Consider the following 11,719-nt stretch of genomic DNA (forward strand, 5'->3'; position numbering starts at 1 on the left):
TAGATATAAGAAAGTTGGGTCAATAGGAGGTTGTCTAAAACATTTTTTGTTGACATATTCTATTTCATAATTTGTTTGCATTTTATTTAGTATAGAGATGAATAAAACATTTTTTTGTCACATTGTAGTTTGTAATTGATAACAGGTTACCATATCTTTTCGAAATTGTATGGTACCTTTTCTTTGTTAATAATAGGGTTTTCAAAAATAAGACTATCTTGTATTGGTTGTGCTTGAAAGAAGTCTCCACAAAAAATAATGTCAACACCACCAAAGTACATTGTTGGGCAATGTTTGGTTTCTCTAAGTCTTTTGTCAATTAGATATAGAAATTGACTTCCTATTAGAGAGACCTCATCTATGAAAAGTACTTATAATTGTGCATAATGTTTTTGTAGAGAATCCATTGTGTCATTGTTAAGTGGAGTGAAGGTGGATTTGTTGAAAGGAATGAATAATGCAAAATGTATTGTTGTACCTCCTACATTGAAAGTCGCTTTCCCTGTGTAGGTCGTTACTAGCCCTTTTGGTTTGTGAGGATCTGACTTAGGGTCCAAATTATAGATGTGTAATAGCATTTGGAATATTGTTTTTGTTGTGAAAGTTTTTCCTATTCCTGCACCTCTTGTTAGAAATAGGTGTATAGTTTTTTTTTTCTTTTATTTTTTGCATTGCAATATCTTTTATCATTCTTTGTTGTTCTTCATTTAGTTGTTGTCTTAGTTTATAATATTGAACATTGTCAAGGAGTATAGGATTGTCTACTATTTGGAATCTAATATCAAATTCATTTGTCTTACCTTTTAGATATTGTAAATCTAAACTAAGATCATAATTTTCAGTGATATTCTCTATAATGCTAACTTTGATATTTTTTTGATCTTCCAATATTTTTTTTTGTTCAAATTGTTCAAATGTGTCATCTAAATCTCCCCATGCTGAATTGAAATCGTAACATGTGTATTTAGATTCATTTTGTTTAATTATATTTTCATAATTGTATCAAATTCATCTTTGATTGTGTTTTCGTTCTTTTCAAATGGAACATACAACAATAATTTTTCTCTGTAGTAGTTTTCATAGTCAACATGTTTGTTATATTTAACAAATCTAATGACACTTGGCTTATGTTGTTTCACTGATTTTCCTTTAACAATTTTATAGTTTGATGTGAAATCTGCTAAGCAAATTATTTTTAAATTTTGTGGACGATTGGCATAGTGATCAATTATTGATTGACACATTATTTTTTTTGAATCATTAGATTCCTTTTGTAAGAGTGAGTTAGGCTTGAGGAAAAATATGCATTCTTCTTGAGAAGATGTATTGATGAAAATACATTTTCTTAAGCTTGAATGTAAAGGTAGTGATAGTATTATATGTATGGCTAGTTGACTAGACATTTGTTGGAGGTTAAGCATTGTATTTCCCAAGGTGCAAATCATTTGTGTAGCATCAATTTTTGCGGTTTCATGGTCTCTTCTTATCTTTCTAAAAGTGTTTGTCATTGATTTATCAATTTTTGTCATTTATGATGAACAATATGTTGCAGCAGCATATGCATTCAGTACAAATTGGGCATCTGTATTCGCCTCCCATAGTTGTGGTTTTTTTTTCGCAAAACTATTATTCCAAATATATGATGGATCTATTTTTAAGAAAAGTGTTGATTTTGTTATTGTTGATTGTAATGCTTTCAAGTAGTCATCTTCATTCATATTAATGTCCTTTAAGAAAGTTTCAAAAGTCATAGATATATCATAGTCCTCACATTGCAAAATCTTTGATATTTTAGTAGCATTATTAAATATGGTTTCATTGGTAGGTATAATTGGCTCAAGTATGGTAGTTTTTCTCATTGGTGGCAATGGAAGATTATATCTGCATTGTGATTTCTTGTTTTTCTACAACTTCTTGTGTGGTAGTGTCAACGCATTTTGCGAAGTGTATCATTTAGTGGTTGTGTGTTTCATGTAATGACCTTGTCAACAAACTCTTCTATCTCTTTATTTTTTGATTTTCCATATATTGGTACATTTTGAATCCATACTAAAGCCTGGTCATGCTCATTTCCTCTATTTTGAAATTTTGTAATGAAGAAGAAATCATTGATGTGTCCTAGAATCATGTCATCATGAAGCATTAATTTTTTGAGGCAGTTCATTTTATGTCTATAATATCGTGTACAAGTGACCGAGTTGTTTTGAATGATGTAGTCAATATCGAGCTCATGTTGTTCAATCAGTTTATTTTCGTGTTGTTTTCTTTTGTGTAGCATTAGTAAAGCCAATAGTAGTGGTTGCCATATATGTTCTACACTTGAGAAGGTTAAGAAAAATGTTGGAGGACCCAGTTGTCTTATCATTGCAAACACATTCTTCTTTGTTTGTAATAGATAATTTGGAGAAATGTGGATATATTTGAAATCCATGTATCCAATATCTTATTTCAATATTTTTTCTAGATTTGGTTTGTATTTGACATCTTTTTCAAGTAAGGTTCGTCCTTTTAATTGGCCTTTTCTAATTCTTATTGATATACTATAAATTATTTTCTCTATGATGATACACACGCTTTAAAGAACAAGTTAGTTATATGAGTTGCAAAATCGCCACTATTGTGTAGTATTTCCCATTGCGCTATTTTTTGGTACTTGTAATTGTGGGTTATGTCAAGATCTCGTGGCTCCCCAAAAAATAGAGTTAGAAAGTTCAACTCTTCTGTAAATTTATCTTTAAAAATTTCCAGTGGTTGATTTCCTTCAGCAGGTGCTATTTCAAGTATTTTATCGTGTAAGTCATATATAGTTTGAGACCCATGTACAAGTGTATCTGTACAAGTGTCTACATCATCATAATTTCCTTCTTCTTGAGAACTTGAATTAGTATTATCATATTCATTTTTTGTGTTTGTATTGGCGTTATATTTTTTATCAAAATTTGTTTTCCAAGTTTCATCTATTGTGATGTTTTCTTGTTTGTATAATTTTCTTTTGCATAATTTTTTTAATGATTTTACTATTAGTCGTGGATTAACCATTCCAATATGATATGGATTTTTATATTCTAGTTTCTTTTTCAAAGCAACTGCAATTGTCACTGTCTCATTTATGGAACATGAAAGCAATGTTTGAATAATGTTCATATTTGTAGGGACATTAATTATAGAACTAGTTAGTCCTATTTGAGACCTTTTGTGCCCCCATTGTCTAATTTGTGCAAAAGTAAGTCGTGGTGACATAAGTCGTTCCTCTAGTTCTGATATACATGACAATATCAGAATTGATTTATTTCGTTTAAAGCATTGTGGTGTAGAAAAGATTGGGAGTTTCCTATTATTTATCATTCTCTTACAATGAATGCAAGCATTTGTTATGTGTTGTTCTACTATTACGATACTAAGTTTGTTGTACATTTCTTGATTTATTTTGCTAAGTGAATTTATATTTTGAAAAAATTGCAATCGCTTACAAATATAGCATTCATATCGAGGTGTATCTTGAATTGCTTTCAAATATATTTGTGTTTGATTTTTGCGTTTATATTTTTTATGACAATGGTTTTGTTGTTTTGTGTTATTATTAAGCAATATTTTTTTTAATTTATGGAGATATTTAAATTTTACTCCAATACCTATGTCATTAGCTACTATATTTTTCTTTTGTGTACATTTTTTTTCTACTTCTGTATCTATGTCATTTTTAAAATTTTTTTTATAGTATAAAGTTGTCAAACTATTGTTTGAATGATATTTTTCAATAATATTTGAATTAGCATCATGCTTTATTTTCTTTGAAGATTGGTCATGTTGATATGTATTCGTATTGCGTATTTCTTTTTTAAATTTATGAAGTGACATTGTTTTCCTATCTATTTTTTTGCCAACTTGTATTGTATTATAGTTTGGTGCTTGTATTCCTATAGTTTTTTCAAGTAGTTTTGAGTTATGGGACATATATAATGGTTCATAATGTATATGTGTGCTATTTGTTTGAAACAATATTATGTTATATTTTTTTTTATGTCCCTAGATTTTTAAATATATGTACAATTTGTTGAGTTGTTGAGGACCATACATAAATAGTTGTTTTAAATATAATTGTCAAACATTGTAAATAGAAAGGGCCTCCTTCAATTTGACCTTGTGAATAGGGCATTGCCATGTTGATAATATAGTATTGCCAATTTGCAACACAGGGTATTGTTTGCAACATAGTTGTTATTAAGTAGTGTTGTATGTAGTAATTCACATTTTCTAAATTACTCTTTTTGGCATTGCAAATTGATTGTGCAATGTATAGTCTTAAAGAGTGAATATCAAATTCCCCATCCATTAAAGATGAAATTGAATGGAAGAGGCTATCACCACAATTTTTTGTTGGAATTGTATTCATCATGACACCTTGAATTCACATTTCATATGTAATTTGTTACCAATTGCTTTGTAATGTAGAACAAAAGTTTGAGAGGTAAATTGATGATGTATGATTCTTAGGTATGCATTTTTTTAGATATGAGTGGTTCATAGTGACCACCAATAGGGTTTGCGTCATAAAATAATACACTATATGTATGTTTTCTAATGTTATTGTTGAAATGTAAATATTTAGTTGTTGTTGAACATATTGTAATTGCTATATTTAGCCATTTCAAAACCCATCGAATACAAAATGTATCACCCCAAAGTCCATGTTTTCCATTTTGGGTTGTTGATGCGGACAACCACATTCTTTCTAAGTACGTAGGCACATCTCTAATAGAGTGCATTTCATTCAAAAGATCTGGATGTAGTTCGCATGTAAATGCTTGCATTGCATCTAAGTCATTCTTTGACACATATTCCAAAAAATGATCTACTAACCCATTTCGTATTTCAATTGAAGTATAATGAAAATGTAGCAAAACTTCTAGAGAGTCAAATTAACAGCCTACTACAATGTAATGAAAAGACTTTAGTCTAAATAAGTTTTCAGTCTCCAACACAATATCAATTGTAGGTGGAATTGGCTTGCAATTTTTTTTATAACTATCAATATCAACAAAAGTATTCATTTTTTATAGTCTAATAAATTTAACTTCAATTGAACTTGTAATTTTTAAAAGAGTACATGAAATAGAAAAAAAAGTAAAAAGTTAAGATTTATGTTACATACCTGATTTTGCACGACAAAGTATATGTAGCACTGCTTCAATATGACAAGTAGAAACCTAATTTTAGTTTGATGAAATAGTATACGAGTATAATATTAGTTAACATAAACAAACATATCAATATGACAAGTACAAACCTAATTTTAGTTTGATGTTATGAATCATTCACGATCCTTCATGTTTACAATTTGTAGTATGATACAATCTTTATAATGCTATACTTTATATAAAATTTTGCCAGTTAACAAAATCATATTAACCTTTTGTAAAATTAAAAGGCAAGTACATTTTTATAACTATAAATATCAAAAAAAGTAAAGAAAAATTCCTTTCTCTTTCATCAAATGTAATATACTTTTCAATTTTTAGCTTGCCATGAAATTCCAAGGCTCACTGACATAATAATTTAAGTATTTGTATGTCTGAGCTATCAAAGATTAAATTTATTAAGTGCTATAAGAAATCATGTGCCTAACAAGCTCATTTTGAACTATTGAACCATTAATAGTAACATAATATTTCTAAATGCTTGATTGCATTTAATAAACCCCATTCATAATAAATATAAAGTTGTTCATATAGATATACATATATAGAAACAAACAATATGATGAAAGAACATATATTTATATCAAAGAAAAAATCAATCTAATTTTTATTAACCAAAAATAATTTCTTCACATAACTTAAAATGGATTCCATTCAATGGTAAGTATTATAAGACCATATATTTTAAATAGCTATATTATGGATTAAATTCTATTTAAGAATCTATCATGCACAGTTGCACACCATAAGGAAAATTTATTAAAAACTTGTCAAAAATTGATTCAACTTTAAATTCATCAAACTACACTTTTGTTTCTAAACCATTTAACTTCACTAACAAATTTAACATTTCCCTCTTTCATATAATGTATTATTCCTAATAGTTTCATTATATTTTAAGATTCACATGTCAAAATACGACTGTACGGTCATCATCTCTCAACCAGTATAAAGCTACGTGCCAAATGAACCCTTCCATCAAGTAAGGTAAGACTGTTATGGATAAACGTTACCCAGTTTCCATTAAGCTTTAGGGGAATCTTCGTTGTTGTAGAAACAATTACAAGCAAGCAGCAGTTCAGTAACAAACCATTAGAAACAGTTGACGATTTGGCTTTAACAACTGGAAAAGACTACTACAAGTTGCAGAATGGCATTTTGTCTATAATTTAGCATCAAAAAGTTATCCATGAATGGGGATTTTGGTATATAAAGTGTATTGATTTGAATATGAAAGGTAGAACTTCTGAGTAAAGATTGGGTTTGTGGGTCCTGCTAAATCAATAAAACAAGGTTGCACAAAATATTGTGATTTTTCATATTATATTTTCTCACTATTAAATTATATATCATATTATATTATTATATTATTTTTATTACTATATAATTAGAATTAATTACTAAATTTAAATGATTTAGGAATGAATGAATTCGATTGAAATTTAAAAGCTCCCAATAATTGAAATGTCCTCAGGTTTAAGTACCTTGATCATCCTACTTAAGACCAAACCAATAATCATAATCACCTCCAATCCCATTAAACCAAAAACATTCTTTCAAAAAATTACAAGGTATAAAATTGATTGCAACATAGATATTATAATCATAATCACCTCCAATCCCATTAAACCAAAAACATTCTCACAAAGAATTACAAGCTATAAAATTGATTGCAAAATAGATACTAAAATGTTCAATCAACATAAAGACTTAAAAATAATGAACATGCCATCTTTTAAAAGCTTATGGCTATTAAACTCAACACAAATTTCAAGGTACATTAGTAAATGGGAAAAACATTAGCAAAATAAAGGGCCCCCAAATAACTAAGCTACTAAACTCAACATAAATTTCAAGGTATGTTAGTAAATGGGAAAAACATTAACAAAATAAAAGGCCCCAAATAACTAAGCTACTAAACTCAACACAAATTCCAAGGTACATTAGTAAATGGAAAAAAACATTAGCAAAATACTTTGTTTCCTTTAATTTACAACAACCACTTAATTAACAAGTTTATGGACAATTTTATGAAAATCCAAATCCTCGAGGAGCTTAGTAGCACCTAAGGATTGGTAAAAATCGTGGCAAAACAAAACATTGATAAAAGACTAAAACCCCATTTATTAAACCCAAGAGGAAAAATTGGAGGCAAAAAGGTCTAGTCTTTTCTTCATAGATGATTTCTTCTATGTTTTTTTTACACAATAGATATAAAATCTCATACAGCTAAATACTTACACATTCAATGTGTTTTGCAAAGATATGATCAAAGTTAAAAAAAGAAGTCTTTTAATGAATTTTTCGAAGTTTTGAAATCTAGGGAAACACAACTCTTTATAGTGACCTAAGTGCCTATAACCCTATGATCACCTAATAATGTGCATGTTCATAATTAGTTGGAAAGATCATAGTTGACAAATATTATTATATGCATAGTTTTGATTCTATTGCTGTTATATATGTATTCTTGGGCTTTGTTGTGGATATGGTGGATCAAACGGTGAAGGAAGGAAGTGGGTACTAAGGTTGGTGGAATTTTAATGGCTCTTTTAAGTGAAAAAAGTGACAATCATATTAACCTTTAAAAAATAGTCTGAAATCATAGTAGAAGTTGTAATTAGTTTCATTTTTTTAATAGTTCAAACACTAGAAATGGAGAAATGATACAAACATGCAAATAGGGAATGCAAGAGGAGACTTTTAAAATAAGAACCTAGTCCAAATCTGTTGATGCTTGCTTTTCCAAATTGTTTTCCAAGAACTCAATGTCTTCTTCAGTTCACTTCTAGAAAGCTTGTTTGATCTCAAGTTGTCCTTCACTTGCCGAGGCATAACCGTATATTTTATCCTTCTTCTTGCATGTATAACTAACCCAATCTTTATCCATTGAAACTAATTCTTTAATGAAAATGAAATGAGTTTTTTTAGTGCAAATTTTATTAACTAACTATAAGGTTATCCTTTCTTACATTAGTTATTAAAAAGTGAACTATAACATGAACCCTAAAAATTGTGGAAAACATAAAACTATCTTCTAACCAAATTTTGTTACTATAATGGTAAAGTTAACATGATGTGGGCAAATCATAATTATATAGAAATTATTTGTGGTAAAGTTAACTTGACGTGGGTATCATGTAGATGCTAGGAATATTTTGAAATATGTTATTTTTGCTAGAAAAAAATTGTAGTAGTCCAAAAAAAAGTAATTTTTCACTAAACGTGTAAACAAATAAAAAGATAACAATACAGACTTGATTTGTTGGAAGTTAATAAAACATAGAGAATCATGCACTATTTCTGCATACAATTTTTCCTATCATTACTCCGACAAAGATGAACCTCCAATAGAAGCTTAAGCAATTTTAATTGAACTTCCATCAAGCTGGGATATGATAAGTTTCTTAAATAGCATTAAATTCTTGCAGGTGTCAAGAAAAATCTCAAAAACTTTGATGTAGAGGTTTACGCACAATCAAATACATAAACTATTTATCATTAGATCTCAAAAACGTGATAAGATGGTGGTATTCTACAATTTGTGTATAGTCTCCAAATTTCTTATCATGTGGAATACGAATTTCAACAAGGAGCTAAAGAAGTCCATTAAGAGCCTGTGGGTTGTAATTATATTTCTTTAAATATACTCTTGATAGGCAGTGACATATAAGTTTCAATAACTAAATATAAAGCTAACTCTATAAATGTGGATGAATGGACAATTTGCAAGTGGCGGATTAATAAAGAGAGATAAGGTAGATAACCATAACCATTTTAAGGGCCACTAATTTTATAAGTCCATAAAAGCTTAGTAAGGAACAAAAAAAATAATCTATTAATTTGTGACTAAAAATTGTAGTTGAGAAATGTTTTAAGCTCTATTGTCATATAGCAGTAAGTTTGCCCTATAAAATAATATTTATATGCAAGAAAATATATTATGGAAAAAATTGAATCAATTATACATTGCTTACTTGTTATTTGATCTTTGAATTACAGTACTGAACAATGATATGAGTTATTTTTCTCTTTTAATCAGATTTATAATGAATCATGTATTATGATCAAATATTTGACATGTTAAAGCATTAGTATATATTAATTTCTTTCAGAATATAATTATAATAAAAATATGGTTTGAAAACTTGAAAAAATAAAATTACACATTCTAATTTACAATATGCAAATTAGCACCTTTATAAATTATAAAATTCATCTTTATTAATATACATTCATAAATTAATTAATGTGAGGGTAACTTAATTGAGTCTTTTTTTAGCAAATCACATCTCAAACTTGATTCTCTAATTGGGGAAATTAATATGCTTTGAACTAGTATAAATAAGCCTAAAAGTGTTGGTCATCTGAATATAAAATAAAATACACATTCATAAACATACTCACAACTTCACTGCATGATTTCAAACACATATAATTTTATTTACTGTAAGTACAATATGAACTTTTAAAAAATGAAGATTAGTATCTATGGACCATCAGATCCTAGGTCAACTGTTTACCCACTAAAGTGCTACTTACATTGATATAGATGCTACATTTAGAGATAAGATTCCTCACCAACAATAGTTGGCTTTAAATAAAAGTTACTATTTGCATTTGATTCATAAAGTAATGAATCCACAGGTAGAGTGATGGTTTTGGTTGTCACAACCGTAGAATAAAGTAATCTATCCTTGGCATGTGCTGATATATTATGTGTAAAAAGTTGTAAGAAAAAGAATAATAAATCATGATGTGTTCTTGAAATTTATGTTGAAGAAACATTGACTTTACAACTTATAGGTTCTAAACATCTAGACCTAGCCAAATTGTGTTGATAGTGTATGTTCTAAATGTCTTAAGCTGATTGAAGCATGTTGCATTTATAGATTTATTTCATATTCTATTCCTATGGAAGAAGAATTAGCAATTTCTTTTTTAATGTATATTGTGCCTTAGCAAATATTCTTGTTCATATGAACAACAACACAAGGCCAATACAAACTCTCTTTGAGAATGCAATACATTTGGTGGTTTAGTATGCATTTCATACATCATGATAGGTAGTTGCAAGTGTAGTAGTGGTTATCTTTGTAATAGATTTAGTCTGTGGAATCTGTCTTTATAAGGCAGTCATGTTTCAATTTGCATGTATTTCGACCGTTGTCACTAATTGAATGAATTATTGAATTAAATTTAGTTAGAGATTATAAAAATTTAGATTCTATTAAATTATCTCTTTAATCAATGCAATCTTATATTTACTTTTTTTTACTGTAGGTCATCTTATTAAGAAATGGAGGCTATTTCTGTTTTGTATGTTGTGGAGCTAGTTTGTACTCTTGGTTGGAGCAGGTTCATTTGTGAATCAGACCGACAAATGGTGGTTCAAATGGTACTTTTTTCTAATTGAATAAATTTTTACTCTCTTCTATTTCATATTAAGAAAAATATGAGACAAATTTACCATATTTTATTTGCCCTAGAGTGAAATATAGCCAGGGTGTGGTAGAATGGTTCTACTATGCATCTTGACAATCTAAATCTTGGATTTTCAGCTTGCAAAGTGCAATTACAATTCACATTCTCAATTTTATTTAAGATTCACTCTTCAAAAGAAAAAGTACAATTAAATTCTTGATTTGGCAATATTAATCTAAATTTTTTACCATTCCAACACACGTTCATGTCTATTTTTTTTGGGATAGAGATGAATTTCAGATTTCAAATGTCCTAATAATGATTAGAGCTAAAATTCTTGGTCTGAAAATATAATTGTCAGTTTATAGAATTCCCAAAAACAATTAACAGTAAATTTCCAATCTAAAATAAGAAAATAAGCACAATTCTAGCCATAATTTTCAATCTTAAAACATGAACATGAACATTCAGTCCTCTATCAACCGATAACACTATTACTATTTAGATTTTTAATTCTTTGAGCTAGCATATCAGCATTCAAATATCAAATATAAACGCGGTAAGACAAAATTCAAGTTAATGAGCAATACCACACAATAATGATTTAGGTTGTAGTTACCACTTATTATTATTAGAGTTTTGAGGATTGCAGCATTGCACAATTTTAGTGATGTCTTACATTGCTTTCCAAATCTACTCTAGCTTCTGGGTTAAATCATGATAATTATTGCATTTGGGTGGAATGTTAGGATATAGATTCTTGGGATTATCATCGATGTTTTTTATCTGAATCTTGGTATCTTTGGATAATGAGAACATGTCCTATTTTGGACATTTTGGAGAAGTTCTTAGAAGACGGTCCTTAGTATCTCGATTGTTGAGAATCTTTTTTGAATCTCCCAACAAAGAAATATGAATCTTTGTATTCATTCTTTTCAAATATTAGATTTTTCTCTCTAAGATATGAATCACAATTCAAACTTCCAAAGTGCAATTATCATTGAGTTCTTGGTCTGGAATAAGTCAAGTTTTCAAACTAGGATTTAAACATTGGGCTTTCAACCTTCCAAAGTACAATTATGGTAAAAAAAAAATTG

The sequence above is a fragment of the Cupressus sempervirens genome, chromosome 6 (genome assembly GCF_028749045.1).
Source record: "Cupressus sempervirens isolate cs-2001-9-10 chromosome 6, ASM2874904v1, whole genome shotgun sequence".
Taxonomy (NCBI): Eukaryota; Viridiplantae; Streptophyta; class Pinopsida; order Cupressales; family Cupressaceae; genus Cupressus; species Cupressus sempervirens.